The 20,452-nt window shown below is 40.8% G+C and overlaps 1 long non-coding RNA gene across 5 annotated transcripts in view; it reads left to right on the top strand.

Moving 5' to 3' along the window:
• Positions 1-18,301, top strand: part of LOC138225676 (uncharacterized) — a 44,446-nt gene extending 26,145 nt beyond the window's left edge. The window contains exons 4-8 of one of the 5 annotated variants that reach the window (XR_011184148.1): positions 3,501-3,553; positions 5,806-5,943; positions 16,171-16,206; positions 17,115-17,249; positions 17,890-18,301. This is a non-coding gene — a long non-coding RNA (uncharacterized lncRNA). Of the gene's footprint in view, positions 1-3,468; positions 3,554-5,805; positions 5,944-16,170; positions 16,207-17,114; positions 17,250-17,889 lie in introns of all 5 variants that reach the window. The other 4 variants (XR_011184145.1, XR_011184147.1, XR_011184146.1 and 1 more) reach the window with 4 other exon arrangements.
• The last annotated feature ends 2,151 nt before the right edge of the window (positions 18,302-20,452 follow it).

Below are 20,452 nucleotides of genomic sequence, written 5' to 3'. Positions count from 1 at the left end.
CTATTCATTGTTATTAAAAAGACTTAAATTTGATCATGTTGTGATATTTAGAAATATAAATTTGTTTGGTGCGAGTGAGGTTTTATTTAATCTCTGACCAAGGGAAACGTTCCATTTTTTCAAAGAAATGTTTGTTAAAAAATAAAGTCATAGTTCCATGGGATTCGATCACAGACCGTGTGACATGGAAGTCAGGAACCTAACCCACAGCGCCACCGGTGCAGTTGCATGCTGAGGGCTGAAAAAGCACTACAGAACCTGTGTAATTGTTGACAGATGATGTACTCGTAACATTTTTACAAGATGAACTACAACATTTAAAAAATGACTTGTATGTACTTGATATCTCTAATCAATCCACTGCACTGCATTAAAACAAAACGAAAACGAAAACGCCCTGGGCATACCGTTTCGTGCTTCTTATCAGTTGCTCAAAAGTAATTTGACCGTATGAAATGCATAATATAAACCTAGAAACATATACGTGAGCAGTATTTACGTAGTGTCAGTGTCAAGACATACCTCTCAAATACTGTAAATCAAGTTAAAAATATCTCAAGACCGATACTGGTCATAATGAAACCATGTTTCGTGTATGTTTTCTCGTGTACCGAGACCAGCCATATACTGTATGTTTATGTTCTAAAATTAATATCGTTTGTGGCCTTCACATGCTTTGCAGTATGCTCCTATTCTTTTTATGCTCAGCTACTAAGATTTCCCTTCAGTGGTAAAATTCCATATGAATATTCAATACTACAACGGGCACAGTAAAGACGTTTACTGTAAATCTTTCTACGACTGACCAACGGACCACGAGTGCCCCTGTTGGTCAACCAATCACGTACCGCGGTACCCCGCGTCATCTTGCGTCACGATGCGCGACGCCGTAGCCAATTACCTCCGGTACGTGTCTGTACCGCGCACTTTGAATGGCTGCATCTGTACACAGCGCTCCCCGCCCCAGACATACGAAATCTCGTTTGTTTATTTTACAGATGGTCTTTTCTAAAAAAAACTGTCATTTTACTGACGTTAGCAACAGGCCCCCTTAGATCTTGCACTCATTGCACCCCCGTAGCGCCGGCCCTGATCATTTCACGGCCCCCTGCAGTACCCCCGTGGCCCACTGGTTGAAAACCACCTCTCTAAAGCTTTGGTATCAAGCATCCGTTTTCCAAACTGCTTTATCTACTACAGTGTTGCAAGGGAGCCTAATCCAGAAAGCAGCTGGCATGAGGGGGCATACACCCTGGAAGGGGTGTCAGTCGTTCGCAGGTTACACGGGCACACACACACACCCACGCAAAAGTAGGGAGAACATGCAAACTCCATGCAGTCAACACCGCAGAAACTGAACCCAGGGCCCCAGCACCGTGAGGTATCAATGCCAACCACTGTGCCACCTCAGTATGAGTTATTTCAAATTGGTAAGAACTTGCCACTCTCCTTTAACAGCAGCTGTGGCATAGCCCTGGGTGTGCAAAGTTGATCGAGACTTAACCAGAAAGACTCAAAGCTGTAGCTGCAGTCAGAGGTCCTTGCACCAACTACTGACTGAGGGGCAAAATACTTATGCAATAAACATATTCGTTTTAGTTTTTCTTTGAATATTGTGCTTGTTATGACCCCAGGTGTCTAGGAGTAAAGGGATGTAACATTTCGGATGGGTTTGGATGCAGGTGGGATTCCGGTGAGGGACTTGGGAAGCGTGACAACAAGTTTGGTGCAAAAGTGATTTATTTTTAAAAAGTGAATAAGTGACTGGTCTGTATACAGGACACAATACACAGGGAAAAAGAACTTGAGCGGTGCCAAAGGAAAGAAAACAACAAACCCAAACGTATCGGGCTAATACAGTGAGGTCTATCCTAACTAACATAAACAAACAAAAATCAAAAGTGTCTTCTGCGTCTTCAAGCACCCTAACTTCCCTGCACTGACTAACCAGAACCAAAACACAAGAGTGGCACACACCCCTAACCTAGCGTGTCTAGACAGAAAACAACCCTACGAGTGCACAGTGTAACCCAGCCACCTTACCTAAACCTTTCCCCTGCTGTACAGCAAGTTCACAGTTCACAATAACACGACACAAGTGACCAGTTGCACGATTATGGGAAAACGTGTAAAACGGAAGAAAATACACAAGCAAGGAATAGTGTAACAAACGAGCACAAGCAAGGTAAAAAGGAAAGTAACAAGGCGAGGTTATAACAAAACACGGGTAATCAAAACCATCCAACCAACCATCAAACAAACAAAGCCGAAGCTAACAACGAACAAACACGTAACACTAGCAAGCAAATGCGAGCACGAGCCGAAGCTGACCGAAGTTTAGCCGAAAGCTCTCGAGGTCGGAACTTCTTCGGTATTAAACTGTAGATCTAGTTGCTGATTGGTCAGGAGGTGACTTATGATGTCACAACTGCAATGATGGTCTAGTGATGGACCAATGGGAGGAAGGGGGGGGGGGGGGGGGTACCTGAGTACAGGAAGCGGAAAAAACAAAACGAACACGGACACGCATGGGGACGTAACAGTGGTAACATGCTAATAGGGGAGACCTCCTGGAGGCAAAGGCTCTTCAGCTTCTAGTCACGTCAGTCCGGAGGAAAAGCCGGCCGAGAGCTCCTCCTCCTCTCGGTCCCTGCTGAATCGTCTGTGCTGGCGGTTCCTGTCCGTCCGCCTGGCTGCAGTAGCTGTGGAGGATTCTGGGTTGACCTGATTGGTAAGGCTGTCGGTCTCCTGGACTCACCCCACTGTCTCTGCTGCGTGACTGTCTGATCCATGGGAGACCCTTCTGTTTCCTCTGGGACCTGGACTGTGGCCGTCTGTCTTCAGTGCAGAAGAACTGATCCTCCACGCCCTGCAGGCTGTGCCTCCTGTTAGCACAGGCTGGCTAGAAGCTAGAAATGTAAATACTAAACCTTTGGAAACTTAGGAAAAAATAGAGGGTTTAACACGTAAGGTTTCTTGTAGGATTTTCTAAGGTAAAGCGATTGGAGGATTAGCTAAAATACTGTGAAATGAGAAATTAAAACAAACACTTGAATAACACTGAAAACTGAGCAAACACCTGGCAGATGACATTGTAAACAAGTACAGGGTTTTCTGTGCGGGTAGTAAAATGAAATAATTGTACACATTATTTGAAAGTGTAGAATTAAACTGTGGGTTGTCATGTTCAAAGGTATAATGAAGTCTGCCTCATTCAGAGTACAGTACAATCTCTGTCACCATGTAACACAAAAGGTTGCTGCTCTGGAACCAATGCTTTTGCTTCAGCTGTGAAACAGCTGCGTGAGGTATTCAGAGCAATTAATTATTAGCAACCAAATTGCATCCTCACATTTGTGCTTTTCTAATGTGATTACAACAGAATCATAGGTTTTAATTGCTGATTAAGTTTTATAGATAGTAGATGTGTGTACAGTTAAACTCGAATCTGACATTCTTTCCCCTCAGGTTAACCTGTTCTTGAACCTGTTTTTTCAAAGGATTGTCCACAATGTGGCAGCCCAGCAAGCCTGAGGAAGACATGGGCAGTCAGGTGAGGGGAGGAAGAGAGAACCAGAGTGTTTGAGCAGTAGCAGATTTTAGTGTGTTCTTTTTGTATTTCATCTGCTGCACTTATAGGGTTTGCTAATCATCCTGCTTTGGTGTGGTTTATAGACTACACTAATTACAGCTCCAGCCGTTCAGAATGTGCGAGAGATACTGCAGTAGTCTGGAGGTCAGGGCTGCAGGATACTGCACCTCTTTAGAAATACTCAGCGGTGCGGCTGCACTACTGTGTAACACTGCCAGCTGGACCAGTGAACGCTCAACATGGCGTGTGGAGCCAGAGAACGCTTGAATTACAATCCCAGGCGACGCTGGGGGACAATCTTTTTCTAATTAAAGAATTTAAGTTGTATACGGTTTAGATTTATTCATTTTAAACTGTATTACAGCATGTTGAACATAAAACTAATTTAAAAGTAGGTGTATTTGATAAAAGCAGGTTTGCTCTGTTGGATATGTAATAAAGTTTATTATACTGTAGCTTGTGAACGTGATGTGCCTCTTTCAGGTTTACATCTGCATAAAGACTACAGAAAGTAAAATTATCCTGCCGCTAGGATCACACCTTTCCCCTTCTCTCAACGACACTCATTTTGTCTTCTAAATTCTCTCTATTCATTGTAGGCTTCATTTCACACCTCTCTTCACCTGTCCTGACTTCACACCTCCTGATTGGCCTCTCTGTCTGTCCCCTGCTCCTGCCCCTCGCCCCTCCTCTCTCCCAGCTCTTGTTCTCCTGCTACATTACCTTTGCGGACTGCCCTGTCTTTCACACACCTGAAGAAGGCTCTGCGGCCGAAACATTTTCTTTCTTGGCTTTTCAGCACGGAATAAACCTATTACGCATGCTGACGCAGCTCCTCTGCTGAACTATATTATACTTACTTATACTCTGTGTGACTTGGAATGCCCTCTAGTGGCAAAATGAGGTATGACACCTCCTATTGCATCTATAGCTAATTATAATAATACATTATTATAATTGCTTGCACTTCTATAGCGCTTTTCTGCACACTCCACTCAAAGCACTTTACAGGTAATGGGGTAATGGGGATCCCCTCCACCGACACCAGTGTGCAGCCCCACCTGGATGATGCTATTAGTGGAGAGGAGAACAGAGTAATGAACCTTACTACCTCACACAAAAAGTGTGAACTTTTTGCATTTCATCTCCTGCACTTATAGGGTTTATCATCCTACTTTGGTGTGGTTTGCTGACACGTCCAGTTAATTGAATTTCAGAACCTAGATCAGTGATATTAACTAGCATAGTATTCATTGTATCCACTAATTACATCATCCCAAATTGAGAATTCATACCTTATCTGACCTCTCACTTTTCTGTATATTTCTATTCAGTATATTTCATCCTTCAATGCTCTTGTGTACATTGTTCTCCTTTCCTTCAGTTGCCTCCTCTGTTTTTCTTAGTCATTATATACAGCACCTTATTCTTTTGTGGTAGATGTCCTGAATGGATGGAAGGGAGGCTCCAATGATGTTTCCTGCTCTACTGATAATTCGTTGCAGGGACTTGCGGTCTGGGACCTTACAATTCCCAAACCAAACAATGATACAGTTTGTCAACATGCTCTTGATGGTACCCCTATAGAATGTGGATAGTATGGGGGGAGGTTTGCCCTTCTCAGTCGCCGCAGGAGGTGGAGACGTTGTGCTTTTTTAGCTAAGGAGGTGGTGTTGATGGTCCAAGTGAGATAATCTGTGATGTGCACACCAAGAAACTTGTGTCTCCACAAGGTAGCCGTTGATGTGCAGTGGGAAGTGATTAGTGCCGGCCCTCCTGAAGTCAATCATCTCTTTTGTCTTATCTACATTCAGAGACAGATTGTTGGTTAAGTACAAGTCCGCTAGTTTCTCCACCTCGTCTCTGTATGGTGCCTCATCGTTGTTACTAATGAGGCCCACCACTGTCGTTTCATCAGCAAACTTGATGTAATTTGCACTGTGCGTAGCAGTGCAGTCATCAGTCATCAGCGTGAACAGGAGTGGGCTGAGTACACAGCCCTGGGGGGTTCCAGTGTTCAGTATCGTGGCACTAGAGATGTTTCCAATCCGGACTGTCTGAGGTCTCTTGGTCAGAAAGTCCAGAATCCAGTTACAGAGGGAGGTGTTAAGATTCAGCAAGCTCAGTTTTTCTATAAGTTTCTGGGGGATGATTGTGTTGAATGCTGAACTGAAGTCAATGAACAGCATTCTTATCCTTACCCTCTTATCCAGATGGGACAGGGCGAGGGATACAGAAACATCGGTAGACCAGTTGGGACGACACACAAACTGGAGGGGGCCAGAGAGGTGGGGAGTCTGGATTTGATGTGGCCCATGACTAGCATCTCGAAGCACTTCATGACAATTGGTGTGAGTGCTGCGGCGATAGTCATTGAGACAGGACACAGTAGTCTTCTTCAGCACTGGTATAATCGTGGTGGTCTTGAAAGATACAGGGATGTGTCTTTTTTTATTACCATCCATCCAGGAAATATACAACACCAGGAGTCTGAAAAAAGCCACCAAAATTATGTCTGACCCCACTCACCCCGGTCATAACTTGTTTGTTCCCCTACCATCTGGCAGAAGGTTCCGGTCACTACAGTCACACACAACTAGACTCCAAAATAGCTTCTTCCCCAGAGCTGTCAAGTTGGTGACGCCCCCACTCCCTTCCACCTTATTATGATCTCTCCTAAAATCCTCCTGTACCCACAACCACTGTACTCCTACACCACCACACACACATGTAAGCCAAAATTGTACTGTCCCCTTGATAGCCCAGTAAAATTGTAACAGGCATAATAATATTTAATATTAATTAACCATACTACTTTTAACCACACAATTTTTTTGCACTGTTCCAAGAATTACCTTGCACTGTTTTTGTCCTGTTAAATTTTCTCTGTTTGCGGAATTTTGCACAGTTTTCGATTACTTGATTACATGTTATTTATGTTATGTTATTACATGTTACTATTATTGCTATTGTGTAACTGTCTATTGTCTCATCTTCTGTCCTATTTATATACTGCACCTGAGTGACTAATGAGAAACACTTTTCATTATACTATGCACCTGTGTAAGTTTAATGACAATTAAAGTTGAAGTTGAATTGAATGACCGCTTGGCACAGGGAGGTATTAAAAATGTTTGTAAAAATATCAGCTAACTGTGCTGCACATTCCTTGAGCACACAACCAGGTATTTTGTCAGCTCCAGCAACCTCATGTGGGTTAACTTTTGTTAGTGTCTTCCTCACATCAGCTGTGGACAGGCAAAGCACCTGATCATCAGGAGGAGGTATGGTCTTTCTCACAGGAACTGTATTGAGTGCTTCAAATCGCACATAAAAGTCGTTCAGCGCATCTGGAAGGGATGCATCTCTGTCACTGGCGCGTGGAGTAGTCCTGCAGTCAGTAATGGACTGGATGCCCTGCCACTTGTGCTATATGTATCTGGTGTCTAAGAAGTGACCGTGAATCTTCCGTGCGTAGTTACGCTTTGCCTCCCTGGTGGCACGAGACAGGTTGGCCCTCACAGTCCGAAGGGCTTCCTTGTCACCTGATCTACGTGCTTCATTGTGAGTTCTTAGCAGTGTGCAGACCTCTGCAGTCAGCCATGGCTTCTGGTTGACCCGTGTGATAATAGATTTAGAGACAGTGACATCATCAATGCACTTGGTGATGTAGCAAGGCACAGATGCTGCATACTCCTCTAGATTGATATGTTTTTCATAGATAGCGGCCTCCCTGAACATATTCCAGTCTGTGTGCTCAAAGCAGTGCTGTAATGCTGAGGTGGCTCCCTCTGGCCATACCAGAGTCTGTTTCAAAACCGATTCGGCACTTTTGAGCAGTGGTCTGTATGCAGGAATAAGCATCACAGAAATGTGGTCAGAGTGGCCCAGGTGGGGGCAGGGCAGCCTTGTATGCATAAGGGATATTTGTATAAGCTAAGTCCAGTATATTCACCCCTCTGGTTGCAAAATTAACATACAGGTAGAATTTAGGGAAGTAGCTCAGGTATGCAGCTGCGTCAGCGTGCGTAGGCTGCAAGGGAACAAGTAATAGGTTTATTCCTTGCTGAAAAGAGAAGAGAGAAAGCAATGTTTCGGCTGTGGAGCCTTCTTCAGGTGTGAGCTAATTAGGGAGGACTGCCTTAAGATCTGTGTGGTTGAAGTCACCGGCAGCGGTAACACAGCCATCAGGGTGAGCAGTTCGTAAATCACTGATGGCCCCGTACAGGACAGGCAGTGCCTCTCCGAGTCGGCACTGGGCGGGATGTACACAGCTACAGTCATAACACCACTTTAAATACTTCACCATTTGAATTAATGGAGACTGTTTAGGAGGCTAGATTGTGCTTGGGGCACCGGCTGCGTCTGATGTACCACAATGGTACATTTGTCCATGTACTTGCTGCCTGTCCGAGGTGAACTCTGAATTGTCTGTTGCCCAGCAATGTTTTGTGATTGTTTTGGGCTCATGAGGGCTTCAATAGAAGAGCGCTGATCACTGTTGATGTTACACCTCACTGTCGGTACCCAGGCTCGCCTGGGGAGGCTAATGAACCACCTCACAGACTAAGACAAGCTTCAGAGAGGAGCATCAAACATTCCCAGTGCAAGTCCCAGAGCTAAGATGATCCAGTCTATTAACTCCTGTTGATTGAGCAAAGATAAACTATACAACAGTTTAACTGTTTAAACATGAATGGATAATTTTCTTGTTCTATCTTAAAGAATGTAAGAATCTGAAACACTGCATGATTATTCATTGATACTTTCTTCTTAAATTCACTCACGTGTTAAATTTTCTTTAAATTTGTAGTCTTTTTAGACGAAAGAGCGGTGAAAATGGTTTGTTCTCAAAATAGTTTTTTTTTTAAACAAAACCTGGATTGTTAGTTTTCAGAATATATATATAGAGGTGTGTACAGTATGTATTGTTTGAGGTATTAGCAGGAGAATGTACTGTACAGATGCAGCCATTCAAAGTGCTGTAATAGTAATAGGCTGCGGCCTCGCGCATCGTGACGCGCGTTGATGCAAAATACCGCGGTACGTGATTGGTTGACTGACAGGGGCACTCGTGGTCCGTTGGTCAGTCGTAGAAAGATTGAAATGTCTTTACTGTGCCCCTTTTAGTATTGAATATTTATATGGAATTTTACCACTGAAGGGAAATCTTAGTAGCTGAGCATAAAAAGAATAGGAGCATACTGTAACGCGTGTGAAGGCCATAAACGATATTAATTTTGGAACATAAACATACAGTATATGCCTGGTCTCGGTACTTTAAAGAAAAAGTACTTTACACGAAACATGGTTTCATTATGACCAGTATCGGTCTTGAGATATTTTTAACTTGATTTACAGTATTTGAGAGGTATGTCTTGACACTGATACTACGTAAATACTGCTCACGTATATGTTTCTAGGTTTATATTATGCATTTCATACGGTCAAATTACTTTTGAGCAACTGATAAGAAGCGCGAAACAATATGCCAGGAGTCTGAAAAATACACACCAGTATTATAATAATAATAATAATAATTGCTTACACTTATATAGCGCTTTTCTGGACACTCCACTCAAAGCGCTTTACAGGTAATGGGGACTCCCCTCCACCACCACCAATGTGCAGCATCCACCTGGATGATGCGACGGCAGCCATAGTGCGCCAGAACGCTCACCACACATCAGCTATCAGTGGGGAGGAGAGCAGAGTAATGTAGCCAATTCATAGAGGGGGATTATTAGGAGGCCATGATTAGTAAGGGCCAATTGGAAATTTGGCCAGGACACCGGGGTACACCCCTACTCTTTTCAAGAAGAGCCCTGGGATTTTTAATGACCACAGAGAGTCAGGACCTCGGTTTTACGTCTCATCCGAAGGACGGCGCCTGTTTACAGTATAGTGTCCCCATCACTATACTGGGGCATTAGGACCCACATGGACCACAGGGTGAGCGCCCCCTGCTGGCCCCACTAACACCTCTTCCAGCAGCAACCTTAGTTTTTCCCAGGAGGTCTCCCATCCAGGTACTGACCAGGCTCACACCTGCTTAGCTTCAGTGGGTTGCCAGTTGTGAGTTGCAGGGTGATATGGCTGCTTTTCTCCCTAAACATTTTAAGCATCGAAGTCTTTAACTAACGTGATACCCGAGTCAACAAGCATACTTTTAGAATTTGATTAAAAGGGAATATAATATGGAATCGCATATCTAAAGAAATTAATAACGATATAATTATATTCATATACCGCAATACAAGAATTGTACACACTGTACGATGTCTGTTGATAATGTTTTGTAGGGCTTTTTCAACACTCCTCATGTGACCTTGCCGGTGGCGCTGTGGGTTAGATTCGTGACTCCCACGTCACACATTGTGTGAATCCCGCTGGAGCCATGACTTTTTTTTTAACAAACATTTCTTTGAAAAAATAAAACGTTTCCCTGGGTCAGAGATTAAATAAAACTTCACTCGCACCAAACAAATTTATATTTCTAAATATCACAACATGATCGAATTTAAGTCATTTTAATAACAATGTCACCTATGCGTTACAATATAAACATTTATATTGATTTAAATCGCCTTTATTTAAAACCCATAAATAAAGCTGATACTGTTTAGACTTTTAATTATTTAAAACTGTATTACAGCAGCACAATGCAGCGTAAATCGCTATCTTTGTCTTCTGCGTAATAATGTTCACCTCTCTGTCCAGCAAATTAACAATAGTAATAATAATGAACTTTATTGTATATGGCGCCTTTAAAGGTGGCTCCTCAAAGCGCTTTACAGGATAAAAACAATAACAATACTGTTAGGCTGGGCAAACGATTTTTATTATTTTTTTAAAAAGAAATACAAAATGAGATATAATGATGTGTTCCGGCTTAGACATTAACGAAGAGCATAACGAAGGTCATAAAGGTCATAAACGATATTAATTTTGGAACATCAACATATTATGTAAACTGTATGTTGCTGTTATTGGTATTTTAAAGAAAAAATACTGTAAAATCCTGGGTTCGGTACAATGATTCAGGCATTCATGTGAAGGACAACAGAGCTTTCATTGGCTCAAAAAGACAAAAAGAATAACGGACACAACGCGAGCCTGCATTCTCTCCTCAGCCGTCCACTCCACACTTTTCCCTGGGTCAGATTTTAAATAAAACTTCACTCGCACCAAACAAATTACCACACATGAACACTGAACATGTTAACCCAAATATGTCTATCAATACTTTTATGTTACGTTACTTTGGTAAAATGTATTTAAAAATAAAAATGATTACAAACGCCAGCAGAGAGAGACACACACACAGTTCTTCATTGTCAAAAAGTAATTGTTTTTTAATTTGTCAGCACCCCGACAAACGCAAACGCGTTATTAATGAAATGCTTTTATTCATTCTTAATCGAACTCACTAGTTGTCATCTGCTGTTGAAGCTCTGTGAGATTAGACTCATGGCTAGACTTGACTCGGCTCTGGCTTTCCCATCTATACCGATGCACTGCAAGTACAACCCCCCTCTCTGCGGGAGTGCTGGCTGTGACGAATTAAACCAGTTTCACAGGTATTTTCAAGGTAGAAGGGGGCGAGATTTCCAGCGAAAGACACCTCCCCCCCTCAAAAACCCAGTGAGTACAGTACTTACTAGTTAAGAAAGCTAAGCTCCTCAATGAAATCGCTTTAACATGCTAATGCGTTGGTGTAACAGTCCGGGTGTGGCAAGCTTCTAATGTCTCCCGACTACGGCGAAAGGAACCCTTCTTTCATTGGAAGACAATGAACATATTCTACCTGTACATGAGAATATAATGCTGGCGCGTGTGCGCGGTGGGGTGCTGTACCAGCTGTCAAAAAAAAAAGCTGTTTTTGAGTGTCATAATATTGCCATAATATTGCAGTAAGTGAAAGGACCACGGGCATTCTTCCTCCCCCTACATTCTCAGAGTAGAATAGAATTTATTAGCACAATTTATTACAGTGCTAAATTTAACATTATTGATTACTAATAATTTATGCTAGCACCTAGCTTTCTTAACTAGTAAGTACTGTACTTACTGGGTTTTGGGGGGTGGGGGGGGTGTCTTTCGCTGGAAATCTCCCCCCCTTCTACCTTGAACTCCCCCCTGTGTATTGTCCGTTTAGGGCAAGTGAGAGAGAGTGTGCTGTCCTTTGACAAAACCAGGCTCACCAGATAATGTGAATCGAAACCTGTTTTTCTAGCTTTTAAAGTCGTGTGATGTGTAAGCAGGAACACATAACTATATCTTACATATGAAAAATACATAATATAGCTCCCAAATAAACGCAAACGTGTTTTTAATAAAATGCTTTTATTCACTCATAATCTGACTATTTCAGGAAGACTAAGGAAGGACTAAGGAAATTGTCACCTGTTGTTGAGGCTCTGTGAGCTCGGTGACTTTGAGACCACTTGTTATACCAAGTTGTTTGAATCGCCACAATTCAAACAGAGAAAAAAGAGCCAACGGACAAGATTTAAGATGTGGCTGTCAATGTTGGATTAAAAAAACACGTTGCCCGACGTTAGTTGCATTGCTTGAAAAATAATTTTATTTGAGAGACTGGATAAGTAATTCAAGTGTTTTTTTAACTTCCTGAAAAACAAGTAATAATTTAACAATATGTGCAAATGTTTTATGATATGTCGCTGTTGTGAATGTCTGTGGAGTGTATCTTATTTGCCTGTCTGTCCTGGCTGTGCTCTCGCTCGCCCTCCCCCCCTCTCAATTCAATTCAAGGTGCTTTATTAGTATGACAGTTGGGTACAATCAGTGTTGGGTATTTACTTTGTAATCTTTATTGCTTTGAGATGCCACTTTTAAAGGTGATATATAAAATCAAGGCTTTAACTTGCTTTAACTCCGCAAGTCTGAGTTCTTGTGTCCGTCCTATCCGAGCCCGAAAGTATTACAATATGTATCTTTATAGCAGGTGGTGTACAGCTTTTTAGTATAGATTACACTTTTCTAAAATGTATTTAAAAAATAAAAATGATTACAATCTTATCTTTCCACGTTTGATCCCAAGATCCCAAGAAAAATAAATCTAAACGGGGAGAAAGCTATGCTGAAAGTTTATTAAGATACTTAGAAGACAAAGATATCAATTTATGTTGCATTTCTCTGATTGTGAATAAAAAAACACATTTAAACACGCGTTTGCGATTTAAATCAAAACGCAATTTAAATCAATATAAATGTTTATATTGTAATGCATAGGTGACTATTCATTGTTATTAAATTACTTAAATTCGATCATGTTGTGATATTTAGAAATATAAATTTGCGAGTGAAGTTTTATTTAATCTCTGACCCAGGGAAACGCCCTGTCGCAGTACACGAATATAATCATATCGTTATTAATTTCTTTAGATACGCGATTCCATATTATATTAGCAGAAAAGCTTAAAACTACCACTTTTTTCCACACTATTTCACATGTAAGTTAAAGACTTCGATGCTTAAAATGTTTAGGGAGAAATGGAATACCGGTGTGTATTTTTTCTTTAAAGTACCGATTCCTGGAATCTGACTGGCTGACACCCTTCTGAAGTGGTTCCATAATATCTGGTATACAGAAAAGAAAGCGTTGCTAAAAAAGCCTGAATTCTCATGTATCTGATACAAGTATCTTTTAATACAGTCTTTGCTGTGCTCTTGAGTATCCTTGTGATATTTTGAGCTCTGGTTGAATGATAAGTGTCGCAGTTTAAATAATTTTCATAGTTAGAAATTATGAAACGCTCTGTTAAAAGCAAGGGAGTTTTTATGTCAGTTTTAATAAAAGAAAATGCCTGACAAAGGCTTGGACAGATTCCAAGTGCTTGTACAAATGTGCTAAAGAAATGAACAAAAAAAGTCATTCCTTTATCGTATTGGCTAGCTAATGTCCTGTCCTCGTTAGTTAGATCTACAAAATGCTGTGGTGTTTGTCAAAGAAAAAACTAAAAGTATTTTCGTGTAAAATGACGGTTAGAAAGAATGTGGACCAGCGTAATACTTGGACTTTACAGCTTGTCCAAAGTCATTCATTATTAATACTATTAGTAATATCTTCGGTAAAGGCTTTGATGCATAAATATTTCTGATAAAGGTAGGTTGTTTACTTTTGTCCAACTGAGCAATCTTGCTTTCATAAAATATACCAACTTTTTAATGACTGATGATTAACATGCTGTAATACACAGTTTAAATTTCAAAGCTCAAATGCACTACTATTAAGCTTTATTGGCTCCTCCTGGCGGTTTTACAAGGTGATTCCGGATACTTTCCGGCATGACATCAAATGATTCGTAATACCGCGTGATACTGCGTTTTGATGCAACACGCACACCGGGGTATACCGCGAAATACCCCACCCATTTTGAATGGCTGCATCTGTATGTGAGGTACACTAGAATATTGGTGCCGTCTGACATATCACTGTATATAAAGATGCAAAAAATAAAAATGACTGCATATTCCATGTGTTGATTGCTACACTGTCACCAGAAAACGTTACAATTGTCCAAACACAGAATAATCTTGTGTAATAAGCGTGTCAATTTATTTTGTCACCAGAAACACACATGTCATATGGCATGCAGTGTTGTGTCACATCATGCTGTGATGTCACTGATGAAAGAAACCAGAAAGTGTTTTTGGAAAAACAAGGGAGAAAATGCTGCATTATTGTGTAGATCAAGAAGCTGAAGCGGCATTTGAGTCTCTCATCGTGGGCATCAGGAAAGAAATGTAGACACGAGTGTACTGAACACAAGAGACATTAACACAAAGGCAATGAAGACTCAAAACATTTCTCTGTTGACTTCATTACCCAATTACATCACTTAACAGTAGCGAAGTCGTTTATTTAGTGTTGTAAGTGTTCAAACTTATTTTCTTTTTTTACTTTAGTTACATGTTAAAATATGTCGTCACCTCTTTTTTGCTTCTGTGGCTCATTACAATTAGAAAATCAACTTGGAGAGGTAGTTGAATTAAAACAATGTTTGTTGTGTAAACATGAAGTGGTGTAGCAAATGTATTCATGAAGGAGCTTAATGGCCTGTTGTCGGGTCATCGGCAAACAGTGTAGCTATTTGAAACAGCCAACCACAGCAGATGCCTGCAGTTACCTCCTTGAACTGACAGGTGCACCGGCGCCCTCCTGTCGCTTGCACTCTCAGGACACATACAAAGAGGGCTAAATACCTGCTGTCCTTGCGTTACTTTCGCACACTCTGTAAATTGTATTGTAAATTGCAATTGTGTAATTTATTGTATCCTCATTTTTTTTCCTCTTTTCGTTAATCTAATCCCTATAAATTCCTGTCCTTCTGCTCTTCTATCCCTCTTAACGAGCTCGCGGATAAAGCATTTCATTGGCGACAACACCACTGTGTGCTGTACTGTTCATGCGTTGATAAATAAACCTTGATTGATTGATTGTGACTCCTTACCTTGAAATGTTTGGTCATTTTATGTTAGTAATATGCATATATTTCTATTGTATTTTATTTTTACTTAGAAATGAGTTTAGAAAAACAGCAAAGAGGATGAATTTCTACCATCAAGAAAGTTAGCAGATTTATGAAGTTATGGTGTCTGCATATACTGTACAGGCAAGTCATGTCAATTGGAACATTTTTTCCAGTTTAAATTGGTGTTCACCTCCAGTAGGGTTCATAGATTCAATTTATTGTCCATATTCATTAGTTAAAGAACTCAGGTTTCAAGAGAGACCTCAGATATAGTTAGATCCACATAGTAACACTGTGAGACTTTTGAAGCATTTGCAGTTAGAAATACAATTGTTGTGGAAGCAGCACTGTATATATAATATGTTAGAAGATTATAAATTGCCAAACACAGTAGTGTGGCAGGTAGCGTTGGTGTTACAGTTCTTGGGTTCTGGGTGTGACTTGGCAAGCTTCTGTGTGTTTTTGCGTGTTCATCATGTGGGTTCTGAGCTCTTATCCTCCTGCAGTCCAAATACATTGTCATGGCAAACTGGCGACTGGCAAGATTGTCCACTCTGTGAATATGTGTGTGGTTTGCCTTCTGCAGTGCTCTGGTGTCCTGTCCATGGAGTGGACAGGCACTGGGTTCCGACAATGTTTACATTCTTCAAATATAGCTAATAGACCTGCATTATAGTTTAGCTATAATAGTTTAGCTAGAGCTGTTTTGAACTTGTGCTGTTTTTGTAAAAAAAAGTCTGTAGATTGTTTGCCCAAAGCTGTTTGTTTGATGTGCTTGCTTTGTCCACTGTGTCTATAATAAAATTGTTTACTGTCTTATTGATATGTGCATTTGGATTCTATATGATCTCAAATGAGAAACTATTTTTATCTATGAAATTTTCAAAACTTACTTGTGTGTAAATGTATTGTGAGTAATGTTAAATTTGTGTTTTGTTGAGACAAAATATTAGTTTTTATCTTTGTTTAGGACACTGCAACACTAGTGCCCTCTGTCTGCCTGGTTAGAGTCTATCACCATGACCTTGTAAATGATCAGAATTTTTCAGTAAAATAATTTGTTCCTACTTTTGTCGACAGGTGAAGAGGAAACTGAAATATCCAAGCATGCAAGATGTAAGTAATTATACACTATAAGGTAAATTACTGGCCCTCACCATGATATTACTCTTAATTAAAAGTCAGTATAGAATGTCTTGCCTCAGCAATGTTTTAGAGGAAGGTTTTAGATGAAATAGCCAAGGGCAATCAGACATGCTAAACGTGTTTCATAAGGTTGTGAATGTCACCTTTACTCATTCTAAAGACAAAAATGTTACAGCTGACACACACCTGTCATATTTTGAATTTGACATTATTTTGCTAAGCAAAATTAACCTCCAGTACCTTGTGAAAAAAGATTTAATCATTTAATGATTGACAAAAATCTGCATGTTGTTAAATTGTTCTGTTACACTGTTCAGTGTTATTTCTAGTTCTTTGGTCCCAATAAAACAACAAAACAACATAATTTCCATTACTTTATTTTGTATATAACTCAATGTGCTTTACTAATCATGAAATCAAACTGAGATTCCACTCTACACCTGTCCCTTCTTTAAAAAACAGATTGGCTGTGCGTTGTTAGAATACCCACAAGAGTCATTCTGCTCTAATATATGTGATAAATTCTTTAAAGCATGACTTATATGGAATTGATAGTACATGGGCGCCCTCTTGTGGCTTCAGGTGGAATTACTGGCCTACTTGCCACACTGTTGTCCACAGTAGGTCTTACATGTGCTACTTCTTTACTTTGACAAGGAGGTCGACAGAGGTGTAGTATCTTTACAGTAAGTTTGAAATGCACATTAAGAGATGGGATGCAACCACAATCATTGTTACACTTACCAGCATTTTATATATGGGAGGTCACACAAACTCACATTGTTTTCACAGTGTGACTAGGTATCCTTTCTGTTTTTGTTTTTGGGGCATCGATTAATGTAAGAATTATCGTATTTCTGTGCCTCCTGTTGCCCCAGTCTTTTTATAGGTTGCGTGGCCAGGGGGACCCCTCAATTTGCAACGTATTTTTGTTCTGCACATTCAAATTGAGCAAGAAATTCCCTGTAGTGGCTCTTCCTGTTGCTGCTGTGGATCATCTTAATGGAAGTCTGGTAAAAAAAAAGACCAATCATAATCAAGTATGTAATGTTTGTGAAGCGCAGAAAACAGTGGGAAAGTGATCTCAGAGGGACGCCCAGTCAGTCTATTGTAATACATAATAATAATTTCTTTCATTTGGTTTTGTCTGTCAGATCCATGTAACTAGCAAACAGTAGACATACATTTTCAAGCTAGAGATTTAGACTACTGGAGCTGTTTTTACTAGACGGTAACAGATTCTTGTTTCCCGCAGTTGTACACATGACAGTGATGGTTGTTGCTGACCTAATAACCAGCCACCACCTTCCAATTAAATGAGTTTTGATATTTCCTTTTAAGCCAGTCAGTGCTGGTTCTGGACTTGCATGTGATTCACAGTGCTGGTGTTGGTGGACACATTTTTGACACTTGGTAACTAGAAACAGTAATGTTTTGTTTCAGATGACCTCAGGGTCTGTTGTTTACTGCTCTGAAAGGGTGTAGTGTAGATGGGTCAAAGTGCAAGGCTGCTGGGAGTCCTTTAGCACTGGTTAACTTAACCTTTTCCTTAAATCATATATTTTGATTTGGCATTCTGGCCAAATTTCCCATAGACCTCCTAATCCCATCTCTGAAAGTGCTTCGTCCCTCTGCTCTCCTTCCCGCTGATAGCTGAAGTGTGGTGAGTGTACTGGTGCACTATGGCTGCCAGCACATCATCCAGGTGGGGCTGCACACTGGTGGTGGAAGGGATCCCCATTACCTGTAAAGAGCTTTGAGTGGAGTGTCCAGAAAAGCACTATATACAGGTAAGTGTAAGCAATTACTGTTGATGTCAGTAGGCTTACTCAATTAAACAAGTTAGTTACAGCACTTTTGTTATTAATTTTATATTCAGACCTGTTTAGTTTATAGTTGAAATATAGACTGTAATCAAGTAAATCAACTTAGAAATAAAAAGACTGATCTAATCATGCTATGTTTAAAGATGAGAGCACTGTAATACAAAGATATGGATAATGACTTTTTTTAAGACCTTAGATATGTAATTTTATCGGAAAATATTTTCCAATATTTCTGTTAGAGGAGTTTCCAATGTTTTGCAAATGTGTTATGAACTACCATAGTACATATTGTCCTTTTAAAAAATAGTTATTTTTCACGTTTGCAAGTTTGCTTTGTGTAACCCTCTCTTAAGGGGAGACAGGTTTTAGAACTGGTTATAGTTGCTCACGGACGTAGCGTTGGCTTAGGAACTACAGCTCCCATAATGCACTGCTCGAGTTCCTCGTGGCGTCTGTCACGGCCCTGTTCTGCCTGGCTGTGGTGACGTCCAGCGGGTCCCTCCTCGTTCTGGCAGCTTCACTGTAGATCATGTGCTGTCACCGGTGCGTACAGGAGGAACTCGCACAGGACTCCCTTTCTTAAATTTTATTTTCTAAAAAATTAGAAGAAAACCACAGGAGGGTTTCCAGAGATACGTACCAGTCAGGCATTCAGCAGGCTGGTATCAAGGGTCTAACTACCAGGCTGCGCGCGGCCCTGTTCCTGACTCCCGTGTCCCACCCCTCTTCGTCTGGTTACATTTACATCAAAAAGATCAAATCAATGGCTTGTAATACAGGAAGTTGATAATTTGCTTGAAAGACTGGTTGAAACTTTAAACGTCCCTTGATTTGCATGTTTATTTAAGAAGGACACAATGAGAAACTGATTACTTCTTTAAACTTTAAAAAAGAACAGATTTTAAAAAAGGCCACATATACGTGCTAGGTAAAGCCTTTTTTAAGAACATGCAGTTGTTTGCTAATGTTCACTTATTAAGGCTAAACCTGCAACTCTTCGGATTTGTATATTTTATTAGAGACCAATTTAATTTTCCTGGTCACACAAATGCACAGACGATTCTGGTATTAAATACAAAATCGACCGTCGCCGACCCCCACCCCCCAGGCAAACAGAAACATATTAACCCTTGCACCAGTAACGGAGTGCTTGAACTGAACAGACAGGGTTACTGGAGGTCGAAGTCGCCATGCATGATCACATGATCACCCGAAAAAGAAAGCGCAGGGAAGCTACTTTCAGTGGCACAAACTGACACGAAGGCCTGTGTGGTTCACCTGCGGCGTTGTAGGGATTTTCCCCAGGAAAAGAAGGCGCTATATCTCGGAAACGCAAGCAGCACAAGAGCAGCACTAACACATGCAGTGGGTTTCTTGCTTGAGTTATTTTTAGAGGGGGACAACTTCACGGAGCTAAGATTCATCAATGAGTAATCAGGAAACAGTTTAAATTCTCATCAGAAAGACTTCAGAAACTAAAATTATCCTGCAGCTAGGATCACACCTTCCCCCTTCTCTTAACGACAGACTACTGTTCTTCTAAATTCTCTCTATTCATTGTAGGTTTCATTTCACACCTCTCTTCACCTGTCCTGACTTCACACCTCCTGATTGGCCTCTCTGTCTGTCCCCTGCTCCTGCCCCTCGCCCCTCCTCTCTCCCAGCTCTTGTTCTCCTGCTACATTACCTTTGCTTACTGCTCTGTCTTTCTCACACCTGAAGAAGGCTCTGAGGCAGAAACGTTGTGTTTTTGTTCTTCTCTTTTCAGCAAGGAATAAACCTATTACTTGTTCTTTTATGCTGCTGCAGTTCATAGCCTCACATTAACTTGTAAATGCACTGAGCTCTGTGACACTGCACCCTTTTGACTGGATACAATACCTTTCTCTCTCTGGAGGTGTGGGATGGGGCTGAAGTTATTGTCTCCCTTCGTCAGTTCAACCTCTGAAACGTCCCCATGTGGGCTTAAAAGATTATGAATATTTAACATACTATGATATATAACATTAGTAAAAATGTCAATGTAGTGTAAGTATTAATTTGAAGGCATCATTAGAGAGTTCAAGATTTATACAAATATTTGACAGTCACTTTAAAATCGTATTTAAAAGACCAGATTAAAACAATTTCTGAGTAGTCATTTGAATGAATTTGTTACGTTCCGTTATGTCCTCACGGTAAGATGCATTAGTCACCAGGAGATGTAGACGCTGTCAAGAAGTCATCCTGTGGGGTTCGTGAGGATTGGAAAGTGACTCAGTGAGTATTGTGAATGCGTTTCGACGGAGAGTGAAAATAAAAGCCCACACCCAGTTTCACACCACAAAACACTCCCTCCAGTGTTACACCAGAAACGTTCAGCTGAAGGAGGTGTGCATCACAACTGCATT

The sequence above is a fragment of the Lepisosteus oculatus genome, unplaced genomic scaffold, assembly GCF_040954835.1.
Source record: "Lepisosteus oculatus isolate fLepOcu1 unplaced genomic scaffold, fLepOcu1.hap2 HAP2_SCAFFOLD_101, whole genome shotgun sequence".
NCBI classification, from domain to species: Eukaryota; Metazoa; Chordata; class Actinopteri; order Semionotiformes; family Lepisosteidae; genus Lepisosteus; species Lepisosteus oculatus.
This window is presented reverse-complemented; position numbering and strand designations above follow the sequence as displayed.